At 35.6% G+C, this 19630-nt stretch overlaps 1 pseudogene; it reads left to right on the plus strand.

Moving 5' to 3' along the window:
- Positions 1-19630, plus strand: part of LOC123246609 — a 115953-nt pseudogene that overhangs the window by 5943 nt on the left and 90380 nt on the right.

Here is a 19630-nt window from a genome sequence, read left to right on the forward strand (position 1 = left end):
TAAAGTTCCAGTTCCTAGTCTTATTTATTAGTTCAATAGTTCTTTTGCTTTCAATTTTATTAATTTCTCCTTTGATAATTAGGACTTCCAATTTCACTTTTATCTGGGGATTTTTAATTTGTTCTCTTTCTAGGTTTTTTTTGTTGTTGTTGTTGTTGTTGCATGACCAATTCATTGACCTCTTCCCTCCCTAATTTGTTGACATATGCATTCAGGGATATAAATCTTTCCCTGAGTACTGCTTTGGCTGCATCCCATAGATTTTGATAAGTTGCTTCCTTGTTGTCCTTCTCTTCAAAGAATTCAGTAATAGTTTCTTTGAATTGTTATTTGACCAACCAGTTTTGAAGAATTAGATTATTCAGTTTCCAATTAGTTTTAAATCTACCTTTCCAGGAGCCCTTGTTGATTATGATTTTTATTGCAATATGGTCTGAAAATATTTCATTTATTATTTCTGCTTTCCTACATTTCCTTGCAATGTTTTTATGACCTAGTACATGGTCAATTTTTGTATATTGTGCCATGTGCCACTGAAAAGAAGGTATATACCTTTTTATCTCTATTTTTCTCCAAATATCTATTAGGTCTAATTTTTCTAACATTGGATTTATTTCCCTTACTTCTTTCTCATTTATTTTTTGGTTCGATTTATCTAGTTCTGATAGAGGAAGATTAATGTCCCCCACTAGTATGATTTTACTATTTCCTCCTTAAGTTCCTTTAGTTTCTCCTTCAGAAATATGACTGCTGTACCATTTGATGAATATGTTGAGTATTGATATTTCTTCATTATTTATACTACCTTTTATCAAGATGTAATTATCTTCTTTATCTCTTTTAATGAGATCTATTTTTGTTTTAGCTTTGTCTGAGATCATAATTTCTACTCCTGCCTTCTTTGTCTCATTTTTGGCCCAGTAAATTCTGCTCCAACCTCTTACCTTTACCCTCTGTATATCTACCTGCCTCAAGTGTGTTTCTTGTAGACAACATATGGTAGGATTCTTGTTTTTAATCTATTCCTGTATCTGGTTCCTTTTTATTGGTGAGTTCATCCCATTCACATTCACAGCTATGATTACTGGCTATGTATTACCCTCTATTTTTACATTCTCCTTAGGTTCTGCCTTTTCTTCTATCCCTCTTACCCTCCCCTTCAATATTTCAGTTTTAGTCAGCTTCCTCCCCTTTCCTCTCCCGAATGTTACACCCCTTTCCAGCACTTCCCCTCTTATTGATTCCTCTTTTACTATGGTATCTTTTAAACTCCTCCCAAACTCTCCCTCCTTTGTATTACTTCCATAGCCACCAGCCCATTTATTACCTTTCTACTTCTCTATAGGGCACAATACAATTTTCTACCCCAATGGATCTGATTGTTCTTCCCTTTTTGAATCAATTTCAATGGATGTAAGAATTAAGTATTACCTGTCTCCAACCTCTTTCACCCTTTCATTATAATGGTTTTATTCCCCCATCCTCACCATGTGCTTCTTTATCAAATATAAATTTGCCCCGTTTTATCTCTTTTCCCATTTCTCTTAGTATTATCCTCTTTTTAACCCCAAGTTTTATATATATTTACATTTCATACTATATAGTTTGTCACTGTTCCCTCTAAGTATACTTCTTCTAGCTACCCTGATGATAATAACAATTTTTAAGAGTTTCCAATGTCATCTTTTCTTTTAGGAATACAAATAATTCAAACTTATTGAGTCTCTTTTAAAAAGTTGTCCCCCCCCACACACACCCTTTCTTAATTACCTTTGGGTGATTCTCTTGAGTTCTGTGTTTGGGAATCAGTTTTTCTGTTTAGGTCCAGTCTTTTCTTTATGAATGCTTAGAAGTCTTCTATTTTATTAAATGACCATACTTTCCCTTTCAAGAATATAGTCAGTTTTGCTGTGTAGATTCTTTTTTGTAGACCCAGTTCCCTTGCTTTCCAGAATATCATATTCCATGTCTTCTGGTCCTTCAGTGTGGAGGCAGCCAGGTCCTGAGTTACCCTAACTGTGCTTCCATGATGTCTGATTGGCCCCTTCTTTGCAACATGTAGTGTCTTTTCTTTTTCTGGTAGTTTTGAATTTAGCTATAACTTCCTGGGCATTATCAATTAGGGATTAAATGCAGGAGGTGATCTGTGGAATCTTCCTATTTCCACTTGTCCCTCTTGTTCGAGAATGTGATGGCAGTTTTATTGGATAATTTCCTATAGAATAATGTCCACGCTTTTTCTTTTGTCATGATCTTCCAGGAATCCAGTAATTCTTAAATTGTCTCTCCTAGATTTATTTTCCAAGTCTGGAGTTTTATCAGTGAGGTGTTTCATAGTTTCCTCAATTTTTTTTCATTCTTTTGCTTTTGTTTTATAGACTCGTGCTGCCTTGTGAAGTCATTTGCTTCTAGTTGTTGAATTCTAATTTTTAAAGACTGGATTTCCTCCCTGGATTTTTGGTCATCCTTCTCCTTCTGGTCTGATTTTCCTTGTAGGTCATTTTTAATCTTCTTTGTCTTGTTTTCAAGCTGGTCAATTCTGATTTTCAAGATACTGTTTTCTTATTTTAGTTTCTGTTTTCAGATAATTTGTTTTTTAAGTTTTTTTCGCAATTGTCTTCAGCCTCTCTTAATTATATTTTGAATTGTGTTTTGAGTTCTTCCAAAGCCTGCGTCCAATTCTCTGGAATTTTTGTATTTTTGCTTGGTGTTCCTTGATCCCCCTCTGTTCCATTTGCTTTTTGTTCCTTACCTGTATAGAAGCTACTGATTATAATTTCTTTTTTTTCTGTTGTTTACTCATATTTTCCCCCTTCCTTCTCCACTGTCTTTGACTATAATCTTGCTCCTCTGCTTATCTGCTGCATCTGTGAGTTTGAGCTGTTCTGTCCTGAAGGGGCTTCTTCTCTGCTCTGCTGATTGACAATATTAGGCTGATGGAATATTAATGAGCCCTGAGGTCAGATCTTCCCCAGCTAGCAGCAGAAGCTGAAGGTGTACAATGCTTTCAGCACAATCAGTGGAAGGGGTATTGGAGACTGAGATTCCCTGGCCTCTGAAGGCTTCTCATCTGTCCTATTGATAAGATAAAGCCAGTGAGGAGTTTATTTGCAGAGCTAAATGTTCCCTGAGGCCAAAACCTGATGGAGGGGGTATTATGAAGAGTTTTGCCTGAGGCTAGGCTACTCTCTCCAAGCTTCTCCTCCAGCTGCCTCCCTGCTAGCTGTGGTCATCACCCTGAGACTGGCACAGCTGTGCCAGTAACGTACTTCCCCCCCTTCTCCCCTGAGATTCCAGCAACCAACTGAGACTCAGCACAGTAGGTAGGGGAAGGGTCCTGGGACCTTCCTTCTTCCTTTTCTTTAATCCTGAGAACTCAGGCCTTTTGGGGGTACATTTTAAATTGAATCCAGTAGTAAGATCCCTCAGCTCTGTCCTATTGTTAGATTTGGTTTTCTGAACCCTCAAAGCACTTTGGTTTGGATTGGTGTAGAAGAGTGTTCACAGAGTTCTGGACTTTTGCTACATCTAAATGGCTAACTTGACTCTGGCCCTCAGTGTTCAGTCTTATCTGAGACATGACCCCATTTGGGGTTTTCTTGGCAAAGACACTGGGGAGGTTTGCCATTTCCTTCTCTAGCTCATTTTACAGATGGGGAATGGAGGCAAGCAAATTTAAGTGAATAGTCAGTTGGTCCATGGTCACATAACTTGTAAGTGTCTAAAACCAGATCTGAACTAGAGAAGATGAATTTTCCTTACTCCAGGCCCACCCGATCCTCTATACATGGAGCCACATAGATTCCCAGGAGTCAGGGAGACTTGAGTTGAAATTTGGCCTCAAATTCTTCATAACAGTTTAACGTAGTCTATTCACTTAACTTCTTTGCCTCAGTTTTCTCATCTATAGAATAATAATAATTAATAGTACCCACTAAGGGTCAAATGGGATAATAATTGCAAAATGCTTATCACAGTGCTTAGGACAGTAAATGCTACATAAACATTAGTTATTAATGAAAATTTCAAGAAAGGATAGCTTAGAAAATAGGTGATTATATCATTTTTTTAATTTTAAGGACATAATCGTATTCCAAATCAATATCTAACACCTAATTGATGTGACAGACTATTCAAAAATAAGTTTTATTTCACTTATATTGTTTATTTTAACATCATATGCATTTTAATATATGTGAGTGAGCCTACTCATGAAACAAAATAAAAGCAATTCAGCAGCATCAATCAACACAACATTTGTATCTGGAACTATATTTAAAACTCCTTATTTATAATCCCCCAACATTTTTCCAATTAATAAATGAAGGTACATTTCTTCATCTCTTCTTTGAAGTAAAAAAATGGTCATTATACATTCTGGGAAGATGGCAGCTTAGACTGAGGAAATCTTAAGATCTCCACACCCTTTCCACACCAAGATAGAAAACAAAGCACTTTGAGAAGAAAGAGGACAAAATCTAACAACAGGACAGAGCAGAGGGAGCCTATTGATGGACAAACCTACATGCTTTACCATACTGAGATAGAAAACAAATCACTTCGAGAGGAAAGAAAACCAGATCTAACAGCAGGACAGAGCAGGGGGACCCTACTGCTGGACAGCTCAACAAAAACACTCCATCTCGTCCCATCTTTTTTTTTCTCTCTCTCAAAATTTTAGCCTCAGAGCATATTAAGCACTAGAGATTAATCCAGTCAAGGCTTAATCTCATCAATTGGACAGACAAGAAGTCTTCAGAGGGTAGGGAAACCCCAACATACCTCCCCCATAGACTGTAGAGAACATAACTACAAACCTCCATTGCCAGCTGGGGAAAGATCTTTCATCAAAGCTCATTAAATCCATCTGTTTCAACTAGCAGAACAGAGAATGAAAAAATATAAGTAAACAACAGAAAAAGAAAAAAGAAATTAAAATTGACAGCTTCTTTCCAGGAAGCAAAAAAACAGCAAATGAAATAGAAGTTCAGGAAGCTCCAGCAAATTGGACAAAGGCTTTGCATGATCTCAAAATTCAGTTAACTCAAGAACTTCAGGGACTCAAAAAACAATCAAGAGAAACTGAAGATAATTTGAAAAATGAAATACATGAACTAAAAGAGGAAAATAAAGTCTTAAAAGCCAAAATTGACCAGCTTGAAAACAAAACAAAACAAAACAAAAATAAAAAGCAATAGATGATCTACAAATAAAATCAGGCCAGAAGGAGAAGAATGACCAGAAAGCCAGGGATGAAATTCAGGCTTTAAAAAATAAAACTCCATAACAAGCAAATGACTTCACAAGGAAGCAAGAATATATAAGACAAAATTTTAAAAAATGAAAAATTTGAGGATAATATGAAACACTTCATTGATACAACCAGAGATCTGGAGAACAGATCTCAGAGAGACAATTTAAGAATTATTGGTCTACTGGAACATCATGACAAAAGGAAAAGTTTGGACATCATCCTATAGGAAATTATCCAAGAAAAACTGCCCTAACATTCTCAAACAAGAGAGGAAAGTGGACATTGAAAGAATCCACAGATCACCTCCTACATTTAATCCACAACTGACAACTTCCAAGAATATTGTAGCCAAATTTAAAAAAATAAAAACTACCAGACCAAGTAAAAATTTTACAAGCTTCTAAGAAGTCATTCAGATACCAGGGAACCACAGTAAGGATAACACAGGATCTGGCTGCATCTACAATAAAGGACTGGAAGGCATGGAATACAATATCCTGGAAAGCAAGAGAACTGGGTCTACAACCAAGAATCAACTATCCAGCAAAACTGACTAAACTTTTCCAGGTGAAATTATGGTCATTCAATAAAATTGAAGACTTCCAAGCATTCATAAATAAAATACCAGACATAAACAGAGAGTTTGCTGCCCAAACACAGAACTCAAGAGAATCACCATAAGGTAATTAAGAGAGTGTGAAAAAAAAAATCTTTTCTTAAGGAACCCAATAAGTTCAATCGATGTGTATCCCTAGAAGAAAAGAAGATATTAGTAAATATTAAAAATATTAAAAATGATTATCAACACGGTAACTAGAAGTTTACTTAGAGGGAACAGTGACAAATTGTATAGGATGAAATGTGTATATATATATATGGGAAATATTAAGAAAAATGGGAAAACAGACAAAATGGAATAAATTTATATTCCATAAAGAAGCACGTGGGGCAAACAGGGGAGAAGATTAATACACTGGAAGGGTAAAGAGGTTGGAGAGAGGAAATACTTAATACTTAAATGTATTGAAATTAACTTAAAGAGGGAAGAACAATCAGATCCATTTGGGCAGAGAATTGATTCGTGCCCTATAGAGAAGTAGAAGGGTAACAAAAGGACCGGTGGGGAAGAAAGCAACACTAGGGAGGGAGAGGGCAGGCAAGGGAGTAGCTTAAAAAGACCCTAAAGAATTATAAGAGAGGAATAAGAAGGGAGAGAGTAGAAAGGAAAGTACAATAAGGGAGGGAATCAGGAGAACTGATTAAAAATAAAACACTGGTATAGTAGGAAATAGTGAAAGAAGAAAGGGCAAGTCAAGGAGAGAGAATCAAAATGTCTGGGAATACATAGTTGATAATTAGAACTCTGAATGTGAATAGGATGAACTTGCCCATAAAATGGAAGCAAATAGCAGAATGGATTAGAAACCAAAATCCTACCATATGTTATCTACAAGGAACACACATGAAACAGGCAGACATAAATAGAGTAAAAATGAAAGGCTGGAATAAAATCTATGGGGCTTCAACTGAGAAAAAGAAGGCAGGATTTGCAATCATGATTTCTGACAGAGCCAAAGTAAAAATAGATCTGGTTAAACAAGATAGGGAAGGGAAGTACATACGGATAAAAGGCAGTATAAACAATGAAGAAATATCACTACTGAACATGTATGTGCCAAATGGTATAGCATCCAATTTTTTAAAGGAGAAGCTATTGAAGCTCAAGGACAAAATAGACAGTAAAACTATACTAGTGGGTGACCTCAACCTTCCCCTATCAGATCTAGATAAATCAAACCAAAAAAATAAATAAGAAAGAGATAAGAGGGGTGAATAAAATCCTAGAAAAATTAGAGTTAATAGATATATGGAGAAAAATAAATAGGGACAAAAAGGAATACACCTTCTTTTCAGCAGCACATGAAACATTTACAAAGATTGACCATGTACTAGGGCATAGAAACATGGCAAATAAATGCAAAAAAGCAGAAATAATAAATGCAACCTTACCAAATCATATTGCAATGAAAATAATTATCAGCAAGGATACATGGGGAAGCAAATCAAAAACTAATTGGAAATTAAATAATATGATTCTCCAAAATAAGTCAGTTAAAGGACAAATCATAGAAATAATCAATAATTTCAATGAAGACAATGACAATGATGAGACTTCTTACCAAAACATATGAGATGCAGACAAAGCATTTCTAAAGGGGAAATTTATATCATTGAGTGCATATATTAATAAATTAGGGAGGGCAGAGGTTAATGAATTGGGCAAGCAACTTAAAAAACTAGAAAGCAAACAAATTAAAAATCTCCAGATGAAAACTAAATTAGAAATACTGAAAATCAAAGGAGAAATTAATAAAATCAAAAGTAAAAGAACTATTGAATTAATAAATAAGACTAGAAGCTGCTATTTTGAAAAAACATATAAAATACACAAAGTGCTGTTCAATCTAATAAAAAAAGGAAAGAAGAAAACCAAATTAACAGTATGAAAGATGAAAAGGGAGACATCACATCTAATGAAGAGGAAATTAAGGCAATCATTAAAAACTATTTTGCCCAATTATATGGCAATAAATATAGCAATCTTGTTGATATGGATGAATATTTACAAAAATATAAATTGCCTAGATTAATAGCAGAAGAAATAGAATATTTAAATAATCCAATATAAGAATAAGAATTTGAACAAGCCAAGAATATTTAAATGATCCAATATAAGAATAAGAATTTGAACAAGCCATCAAAGGACTCCCTAATAAAAAAAATCACCAGGGCCTAATGTATTCACAAGTGAATTCTATCAAACATTCAAAGAACAACTAATCCCAATACTATACAAATTATTTGATATAATAAGCAAAGAAGGAGTCCTACCAAATTCCTTTTATGACAAATATGGTACTGATTCCAAAGCCAGGTAGATCAAAACCAGAGAAAGAAAACTACAGACCAATCTCCCTAATGAACATAGATGCAAAAATCTTAAATAGAATACTATCAAAGAGACTCCAGCAAGTGAACTTAAGGGTTATCCATCATGATCAGGTGGGATTTATACCATGAATGCAAGGATGCTTCAACATTAGGAAAACCATCCACATAATTGACCATATCAACAAGCTATCAAACAAAAATCACATGATTATTTCAATAGATACTGAAAAAGCCTTTCACAAAATACAGCACCCATTCCTATTGAAAACCCTGGAAAGTACAGGAACAGAAGGACCTTTCCTAAAAATAATGAACAGTATATATCTAAAACCACCAACAAGCATCATATGCAATGGGGATGAATTTGAAGCTTTCCCAATAAGATCAGACATGAAACAAGGATGCCCATTATCACCTCTATTACTTAACATTGTACTAGAAACACCAACAGCAACAATTAGAGATGAAAAAATTGAAGCTATTAAAATAGGCAATGAGACTAAAGTATCACTCTTTGCAGATGATATGATGGTCTACTTGAAAAATCCAAGAGAATTAACTAAAGAGCTAGTAGAAATAATCAACAACTTTAGCAAAGTTGCAGGATACAAAATAAATGCACATAAATCATCAGCATTTCTATATATTTCCAACACATAGCAGCAGGAAGAGTTAGAAAGAGAAACACCATTTAAAATCACCCTAGACAATATAAAATACTGAGGAATCTATCTACCTAGACAACCACAGGAATTATACAAACACAACTACAAAACACTTTGTAAACATTTGAAACTAGATCTAAACAATTGGAAAAATATTGACTGCTCATGGATAGGATGAGCTAACATAATAAAAATGACCATCCTACCCAAATTAAATTACCTGTTTAGGGCCATATCTATCACACTACCAAGAAACTTTTTTACTGAATTAGAAAAAAACTAGAACAAAGTTAATTTGGAAGAACAAAAGATCAAGAATATCAAGGGAAATAATGAAAAAAAAACGTGAAGGAAGGTAGCCTAGCAGTACCAGATATTAAACTATACTATAAAGCAGTGGTCATCAAAACAATATGGTACTGTCTAAGAAACAGAAGGGAGAATCAGTGGAATAGACATGGTGTAAGTGACATCAACAAGACAGTCTATGATAAACTCAAAGAGCCCAACTTTTGGGACAAAATTTACTATTTGACAAAAACTGCTGGGAAAATTGGAAAACAATATGGCAACATCTCACACCCTACACCAAGATAAATTCAGAATGGGTGAATGACTTGAATATAAAGAAGGAAACTATAAGTAAATTAGGCAAACACAGAATATTATACTTGTCAGATATCTGGGAAAGGAAAGATTTTAAAAACAAACAAGAGTTAGAAAAATTACAAAATGTAAAATAAATAATTTTGATTACATCAATTAAAAAGGTTTTGTACAAAAAAAAAACTAATGCAACCAAAATCAAGGGAAACAACAAAATGGGAAAAATATTTATGACAAAAAACTCTAACAGAGGTCTTATTACTCAAATATACAAGGAGCTAAATCAATCATACAAAAAATCAAGACATTCCCCAATTGATAAATGGGCAAGGGACATGAATAGACAATTTTCAGATAAAGAAATCATAACTATCAATAATCACATGAGAAAGTGTTCTAAATCTATAATAATTAGAAAAATGCAAATAAAAACAACTCTGAAGTACACCTCCCACCTAGCAGATTGGCTAAATTAACAGCAGGGGAGATTAATGAATGTTAGAGGGGATGTGGCAAAATTGGGACATTAATACACTGCTGGTGGGGTTGTGAATTGAACCAACCATTCTGGTTGGCAATTTGGAACTATGGCCAAAGAGTGCTAAAAGATTGCTTGCCCTTTGATCCAGCCATACCATTGCTGTGTTTATACCCCAAAAAAGATCATAAGGAAAAAGATATGTACAAAAATATTTCTAGCCTCGCTCTTTGTGGTGGCAAGAAACTGGAAAACGAGGGTATGCCCGTCAATTGGAGAATGGCTAAACAAATTGTGGTATCTATTGGTGATGGAATACTATTGTGCTCAAGGGAATAATAAACTGGAGGAATTCCTTGTGAACTGGGATGACCTCTAGGAATTGATGCAGAGGTAAAGGAGCAGAAACAGGGGAACATTATACACAGAGACTGATACACAGTGGTAAAATAGAATGTAGTGGATTTCTGTACTAGCAACAATGCAATGACCCAAGACAATTCTGAAGGATTTATGGGAAAGAACACTACCCACATTCAGAGGAAAAACTACAGGAGTGGAAACAAAGAAGAAAAACAACTGCTTGAACACATGGTTTGATGTGGACATGAATTATGAAGTAAACTAAACGACCATGCTCATACAACTATCAATAATAAGGAAATAGGTTTTGATTGATGACACATGTAGAAACCAGTGGAAATGCATGTTGGCTATAGGGTGGGGGTGGTTGAGGAAGAGAGAATAAGAACATGAAACCATGGAAAATTTTTTTCTAAAAAATAAATCAAATAGAAACTAAAAAGAAAAAGAAAAAAAAAAGAATGGTCATTATAATTTCTCAGCTTTCGGTTTTGTGTTAGTATTCTTTCTCTAACATTGTTCAGGTGTTCAGTGATTAATCAAGAATTAAGTTGTATTTTGGTGTACATTGTTTATCTTTTTCTGTTTCCTTCTGTAAGAGTTTAAATTTAGGTTTTATACTAAATATGAGAGTTATAAAGTTATATTTTGGTCACCAATTTTAAAATATTATAGTTTAAGTAAAATGGTTTTAGCAGCTTTTATTTACAAAGAGGTGGAAAGAGTGGAAGTGTAAAATGTAGATTAAGAGACAGATTTCTAAAAAGCCTACCAGTCCTTCTCTGGGGAAGTTCAGCTCAGACCCCTCACAGGAGCTTCCCTAAGTCCCTATTGCCATGTGGATTTCCTGGTAATCCTCAGCCAGAAGTCCCAGTGATGTCTCAATCAGAGTTCTACCAATGCAGCCTCCTCCAAAGCCAAGGCAGGCAGCTCAACCACTCATCCAGCTAGGTGGCACAGGATCCAGTGAAAAAAAGCCTCCTCCAAAGTCAAAGAAGGAATCTCAGCCAATCTCTCCAAACACTAGGAAAAGAATATCTGGAACCAATCTCTCCAAATGCCAGGAAAGAAATAAATCATAGACCATGGTGGTCTCTTCTTTTATGCTTCTTTTTCCACATCACTTCCTGTCACTCCCCCTTCTTCACAAAAACCAATGGCAATCTTTCAATTTGCCTATTTCTGCCCAACAGGAGGTGGGGAAGTGGCCTTTGGAGATGTGAGCTTACACTAGTAAGTGACTCATGAACTCTCATACTTAATGGTAAGTAGGGGTAATTTGAGTTCTTGATTTGATTAGCTAAAAATGGACAAGGGGAGAGGTAATCCTTATCTTTGCACTTTCAATTCATGTAAGTCTTCTCACATTTGAGTTTTTCACATCTAGCATTTCTCATAACTCAATTATCTTAAGTATTTTTATTTTTCCCCAATTACTTGTAAAAACAATTTTAACATTCATTTTAAAAAAGTTTTGAGTTCAAAATTCTCACCCTCCTTCCCACTCTTTCTCCCTGCCTTCTATCTCTCCCCCCTCTCTGAGACGATAATCAATCTGATATAGATTTTACATGTTGCATCATGTAAGATATTTTTCCATATGTAATTTTGTGGAAAAGATCTCAATCAGAAAGTAAAAGAGAATAAATAAATGAAGTATATTATGTTTTTGATCTCCTTTCAGATTCCATCAGTTCTTTCTCAGAGGACATGTGATATTTTTCACCATGAGTCTCTGGGATTGTTTGGTATCACTGTATTTTTGAGAATAACTAAGTCAATCATGGTTATTCATCAAAACATATTGTTATCACTGTGTACAATATTCTTTTGGTTCTTCTAATTTCACTTTACATCAGTTACTGTGACATTCCAGATGTTTCTGACATCACCTTACTCATTATTTCTTACAGTACAATAGTATTCCATCAAAATCATATACCACAACTTGTTCAGCCATTCCCCAATTAATGGACAGCCCCTCAATTTCAAATTCTTTGGTACCACAGAAATTGCTGCTAGAAATATTTTTGAGCAAATAGGTCCTTTTTCCTTTTTACCTATTTGGGATATAGTAGTATTGCTGGATATGCACAGTTTAAGAGCTCTTGGGACATATTTAAAATTGTTCTCCAGAATGGTTGGATAACATCACAACTCTACCAACTGTGCATTAGTCCTAATTTTCCTACATCTTCTCCAACATTTATTATTTTCCTTTTCTGTCACATTGGCCAATCTGATAAGTATGAGGGCATCCTTCAGAGTTGTTTTAATTTTCATTTCTCTGATCAAGAGTGATTACAAGCATTTTTTCAAATGACTATTGATGACTTTGCTTTCCTCAGCACCTGTCTGTTCATATCTCTTGACCATTTATAATTGGAGAATGACATATTTTTTATGAATTTGGCTTCGTTCCTTATGTATTTAAGAACTTAAATCTTTATCAGAGATACTTCCATAAAATATTTTTCCAAGATTTCTTCTTTTCTTTTAGTCTTGACAGGATTGATTTTTGGTGTCAAAAAAACAAACTTTTAAATTTAATATAATCAAAAATTTCCATTTTATATTCTCTAATGCTCTCTTTCTCTCATTTGGTCATAAATTCTTCCCTTATCATTGAGTTGACTGGCAAACTATTTTATCCTTTCCTAATTTGCTTATGGTTTCCCTTTTTATGTCTAAATCATGCACTCATGTTGACCTTTTCTTGGTACCCAGTAAGAAATGTTAGTCTATCCCCAGTCTCTGACATACTATTATCCAATTTTCCCAAAAATTTTTCATCAAATAGTGAGTTCTTGTCTCAAAAATATGGATCTTTGATTCATTAAACATGAAGTAACAATGGTCATTTATTACTAGGTTTTATGTACTAATCTATTTCACTGATCCATTACTCAATTTTTTAGCTAGTACCAGATTGTTCTTCCAAATGCACTTATTTTTTTCTAGCCCTATAAAATAATTTTGGTCAGTTTGATTGGCATGGCACTGAATAAGTAGATTAATTTAAGTAAATTGTCATTTTATTATATTTGCTCAGTCTACCCATGAGCAATTAATATTTTTTCAATTGTTTAGATTTAACTTTATTTATGTGAAAAGTGTTCTGTAATTGAGTTAATACAGTTCCCAGATTTATCTTGGCAGGTATTTTATGTTATCTATTATTAATTTAAATTGAATTTCTTATTCTATCTCCTGAATAATCATCTAACATACTCATATATCACAATTTGTTTAGCCATTCACCCATCAACAGGCATTCAAGACTCATTTTCTAGGATAATTGCCAATGGTTGTTCCAGACTCTTTCTAACTCTATATTTAATTGTGAGTCACATTAAGGCAAAAGCAGAGACTTATTAAAATGGTTTTGGCAGAATGGTGAACACTATCCTTATCTTCCAGACTATCCCATTCTCACATAGCATCTCCTATGGATAGACACAGTACTATATTCTGAGGAAATTAAAAGGCATCCCTTATCCTTTGGTATAGTCTGGTTGAGAAGCTCTCTATTAAGGAGAGATTGATATTTGAAATCTTTTTACTCCCTTTCAAGATAACATCCAAAATCCTAGGATGCAATGAAAATGAAAGAGCCTTATGACATTCATTTATAAAATGGATGTATGATGATGTGTTTTCTCCTTTTATTTCTTTTTTTCTGTAACAGAATTACTTTTCTAAATGCCACCACTATCTGCCAATGAATCATTCCATAGAACAAAACAAAATTTGAGCAAAATCAAGCAAAAAGTAATTGAATTAGAAAATATGCAAAATTCAATATACATAGTCCCAATTTCTCTCCAAAATTAGAGAAATGTTTTCTACTATATTTTCTGGGACCACAACTTATCATTGTAATTAATGAGTTAAAAAGAAGTTTAGTGTTAAGAGAATATGTTATATGTTTGAGGGAGAATTTCTTTATTCAACTAAGTTCAAATTTTTAAAATTTATTGAATCTTGGCTAGAAATGTACAATAAAGAAATGAATATTTTCTTTAAATTAATGACTCTTAAAACTTAATTTGATGTTCGCTAAATGTTGTTCTTTATATTAATCCTAAATTGATGTCATTCTGTCTTTTCTGTAGGCTTTTTGAACTCTTTCTTCAAGACATCTTTAGGAGGCTCTTTTTTTCTTGGCATATAATTTACAAATAAATTGTCTTTCATATGATTTAATAGAGGTCAAAGGAAAAAAAGATTAATTTGGCCTTTTAAACTGCTATCAAAGAAGGCTAATTGTATTATCAAAGTGGAGATCATGCTTGATTGCCTAAATAATATATTTTTGCAATAATGACTAATTATCTTTGTTTTACATTATTTACTTTTTTAATGTTAGGAAGATCAGAAAAACAGAGAGCCCTTGGAATTTAAATGAGGGGAACTCTATAAATAAAAAGAATAATTAAGATTTTTATTACCCTAAATGAACTATAATTAGATTAGGAAACAAAGAATGGTCTTTAAACCTCTGATTTTCATTCTTTATTAATGGAAACATTCTTGAAAAATACTTTTCACTCTGGTCTTGTGCAGCTCCAAGAATTTCACCTCTAGTGGCACAATAGGAATGTCTCTGGATGTCCCTCTTAATCATGGTCCCAGTCTCAAAAACTAACATAATAGAACTGGGGTTCCTATTCCATTTTTCCTAGCTGGGATATCTAGACAACTTGGGCCTGCTTTGAACACTCTAATCTTTTCAAAGTAAAGGAAGGCTTTGGGCCCTATGGGACTCAGTTAAGAGTATTAAGGAGAAAAAAAAGAGTATTAAGGAATTACTAAGAGTTAGGAGATACAGATGGGCCATGACTCTCCTTAGAGCAGACCAGTCAGCTCAATTCCAAGATCCAGTTATGAGTTTCTTAACTGTGGCATCTCTAACACATACTATTGGACCTGGAGTTACTGGGTAGCTGTCACCAGACTTTCCCTCCAATGGATCCTCATTAAGAATTTAAAATACACTCATTTCAATTACAGGGCCTCAAAAGAATGTTGTGTATATTATTTTTTGTCACTCCATCCCCTGGTGGGGAGGAGTGATTTGTCACAAGTCCTAGCAAAAGTTTAAAAGTCAGATGCACTCATTTGGTCACCTCCTTGAGGAAGGTGTACAAGGAGGTGAGGATTATTAGCCAACCCAGAAGTAGATGTACTGAACTGGCAGAGGTTGGGGGTGAAGAAGCTGGACTTGGGCTTAAGTTAGGTTCATGGTGAATGTTGACTGAATTGGGTATCCTGGTGTTTAAGGTGTGCACCAATCTGGACAACTACCAAGGGCTCAACAATGAAGACCTGGCTGAAATTTTTATTAAACTTGCTGAGAAAAATATAATCTTAGGGGCAGCTGAGTAGCTCAGTGGATTGAGATTCAGGTCTAGAGACAGGAGGTCCTAGGTTCAAACGCAGCCTCAGACACTTCCCAGCTGTGTGACCCTGGGCAAGTCACTTGACCCCCATTGCCCACCCTTACCACTCTTCCACCTAGGATCCAATATACAGAAGTCATGGGTTTAAAAAAGAAAGGAAAAAAGAAAAATATAATCTTCAACAGTTTTAAAACTTCCATCACCAAAAATTGATGCTGAATTCACAGAATCTCTTATAATAAACTTGTTAGTCTCCTAAAGACCATTTGGCCCTCAGCCAAGCCTTCTATCAAAGACAAAAAAGGAAAAGTTCAAGGATTGGTTACAAGCATTTTGCCAACCAGATAACCCTACAAACCAGACCATCCTTGATAAAAATGGTGTGAAAGTAGTCCTGGGTGTCCTCAAATAGGTAAGAGCTCTAATCACCAGTGCTACAACACATGAGAAATGGAGAGGCTGAACAGTGACAAGTGTAAGGATTAAAAGTGATAGAGGCTGATATTGTGAAGAAAACTAATAATTTATTTAGGCCTACGTTGATAGAATAAAATCGGACCACGCGCCTGGCTATTTTAAAAATCCCTCCTCCTCCATTACATTCCGTACCTTCCCTACTCCTCTCTACTTTCCCCAGAGAGCACGCTCAGGTAGCAAAGAGAGAGTCAAGCCCAACTTCCCAATACTTAAAGCCAGGCTTTACCTTGAAGATGTCATCCAAAACAGGAAACCCGTTGGACCATGGAAATGTAGTTTCAAAGTCCCCCACATGTCCACAGGAAGTTGTCATATGTCTACATATCTTGAGGCTTAATACCTCTAAATGGAACCCCAGAAATTCTAAATAACACACAAGGCAAAGAAAAAGAAAGAGTCATAGTGGGAACTGAGACAAAGACAACAAATGGGGATACTGGTCTCCATGGAGGTCACATTCTAAAACTCATGTTAGAAATAAAGGGAAGTCTTATTATCTATTTAGCCCAGTGATGGGCAAACTTTTTAAAGAGGGGTCCAAAGGAAAGGTATTGCTCATCTGTGAGTCTGTTTCTAAGGCAACTCTTTCAAAGTTTCATCGTATTGTATCCTAATCATTGTATTCATCAGATTAAGAATAATGCTGAATGGTCCAATAGAACGTTTCAGGGGGCCACATCTGGCCCATGGGCCATTGTTTGCCCATCACTAATCTAGGAGATTAAATCAGTTTTATCAAAGACTTTGATAAATATAGGGAGAAGAATAATGACTAGAGTTGAGATTAGCATGTGAACATGGCCTCCCTCCTAATGAGCCTTCCATGGGGAAATTTATAATGGCAAAATTACCAGTATCATGTATTTTGGGTGGTTTCTATTGCTTGAAGGAATAAGGAAATTGTGGGAAGGTTTAGACTTTAAAGCAGGGGTCGGCAACCTTTTTGGCCGGGAGAGCCATAAACGCCACATTTTTTAAAATGTAATTTCCTGAGAGCTGTACAGTGCTCAAAGTGTGCTCTCCTGTAACAGTGCCTGAAAAAAACAATTGACTTTATGGCTCCTGCAGAAAGAGCCATATCTAGCCCTCAAAAGAGCCAGATATGGCTCAAAAGCCATACGTTGCCAACCACTGCTTTAGAGTATATCTCTGAGCTTCCCAGGGAAAGCTAGTGTTGCTGATGTGATGTGATGTGATGTGGTGTGATGTGATGTGATGTGATGTGATAAGCAAAGGCCAGAGGGATAGGTTGTTAAGCCCCATCTTTCACTGGGACACGAATCAGCCTAAGCACAAAGGAAGTGGATAGGGATATTGAGACGATCTAAACCCAAACCTTGGACTAATCTTTTTGAGAAGAGAAAAGAGGAAACCTCTATGAGGAACCTTAATATACCCATTTACCTCTCCCTTTTCAGTGTTCAGAAGTGAAAGATGACCTACTCCAAATGAAATGGCTCCCCTGAATCTCAGATCTTAAGAAATGAGAGGTTTAATAAATGATTGTGGCCAATGTTCTTTACTGGAAGAGATGGGAATCCTTCTTTTAAATGAATGATGAATAAGATGAAGGCTTAGAGATTAAATTGGTTGATAAGGATCCTCTATTCTTCAGAGGGAACAAAAACCAAAGCATGGATATGAGCCCCATTAAAATTATTAAGACTCCTGATGTTTCCCTGTCCCAAGCAGCAATGATGACAAATGCTTTGGTCAAAGAAAGGAGAGAAGTCAAACAGGCCAAGTGTAAAATGGAGGTTTTCCTATGGGACTCAACAATGGATCCTCTGCCTGATGTGGATGAGAGGAAGACTGCCAACAACATTCAGGGCATTTTGATGGTTCCTAATGACATACCTAAATGGAAGAAGTATACTTTAGGGGAAAGCCCCAGCTGCCAATCATTGAGCAAAGGGAAAGTCTCCCCATATTCAAAAATAAGGAGCCATTTTTTAAGGCTATTCATGGCAATAAGATCCTGATTGTTATTGGGAAGGCAGGTCCTGGGAAGACAGCACAGATCACTCAGTACCTGTCTGAGACAGATTACACTTTCTAGGGGAAAACTGGATGTATACAGCCTTGAAGAGTAATGACAATGTTGATGATCAACAGAGTGTCTGAGAAGTTTGTTGGAAATTTGTCTTAGGAGTTGCTTGAGACAAAGGTGAATTCACTATTCAATTTGAAGACTACACCAATTTGGAAACAGACATTAAACACATGATGGATGGGATGTTGCTTAGGGAGTGTTTGATCAACGTGACCTTATTCAGTATGCAAAATCATCTTGTTGGATGAGGTTCATGAGAAAACAATTCACACAGATATGCCCTTCAGATTGTTAGAAAAGACAGTGAAGAAATGGCAAGACTTGAAGTTGATTATTAGCTCAGCTACATTCATTCCAAGCCAAATATCCCATGGAAATTACCTAAACTAAAGGACCTAAAGCAGTTACTCAGATATCCACCTGACCAAAGTCATACAAATCCATTTAACTGAACCACTAGGCAATATCCACATTTCTGATTGGTCAGAAAGAGAACAATATTGTCTTTGAGATCTTTTATGAATGCATGAAATCTCTTGGACTTGGTATAGCTATGTTAATCATTCTACCTGTGTATTCTGCTCTACGAGTGAGATGAAACTCAGATCTTTGACTTTGCTTCTCCTGGTAGCAGGAAGATTATAATTGCTACCAACATTGCTGAGATATCTGACTGTTAATGGGATCTATGTAGGTTTTACCCCAGGCTTGTGAAGCAGAAAGTGCATAACTCCAAGACTGAAGTAGATCACCTGGTAGAAACCCCCATCTCTCAGTCTCAGGCAATGTAGAGAAAAGCTGGGAAAACAGGGCCCAGAAAGTGTTAGGAGCTCTACACAGAATGTGTCTGAGATGAAATGCTGACTTCTAATATGCCTAAGCCCTGAAGGACTCATTTAACCAACATGACACTCTCTCTTGATGCCATGGGCATCAACAATCTGCTTTCCTTTGACGTCATGGATACCTCCCAATGGAAACTCTTAATCACAGCCATGGAGCATCTGTACATAATGGGAGCCCTTGAAAGTTTGGGCCTATAACCTATCTAAGTCACAGGATGGTAGAGTTTCCTCTGTAACTACATTGCACAAGATGCTGTTCATAGCCATGCATCTGGGATGCAGTGAAGAAATCCTCACCATTGTGTCCAAAATATTAGTGCGGAACACCTTCTAAGAGCATAAGGAAAAATAAGCCTTTACTTATCAGAAGAAAGCTAAATTCCACCAGACTGAAGGTAATTACATAATTCCTTTGGGATTATACAATTCTTTCCTTCCATCGAAGAACCAATTATGTATAGTGGTTATAAGATCAAAGAGGAGTAAAAGCTAGACAATGGGGGTTAAGTGATTTGACCATGATCGCACAGCTAGG

The sequence above is a fragment of the Gracilinanus agilis genome, chromosome 4 (genome assembly GCF_016433145.1).
Source record: "Gracilinanus agilis isolate LMUSP501 chromosome 4, AgileGrace, whole genome shotgun sequence".
In the NCBI taxonomy this organism is placed as follows: domain Eukaryota; kingdom Metazoa; phylum Chordata; class Mammalia; order Didelphimorphia; family Didelphidae; genus Gracilinanus; species Gracilinanus agilis.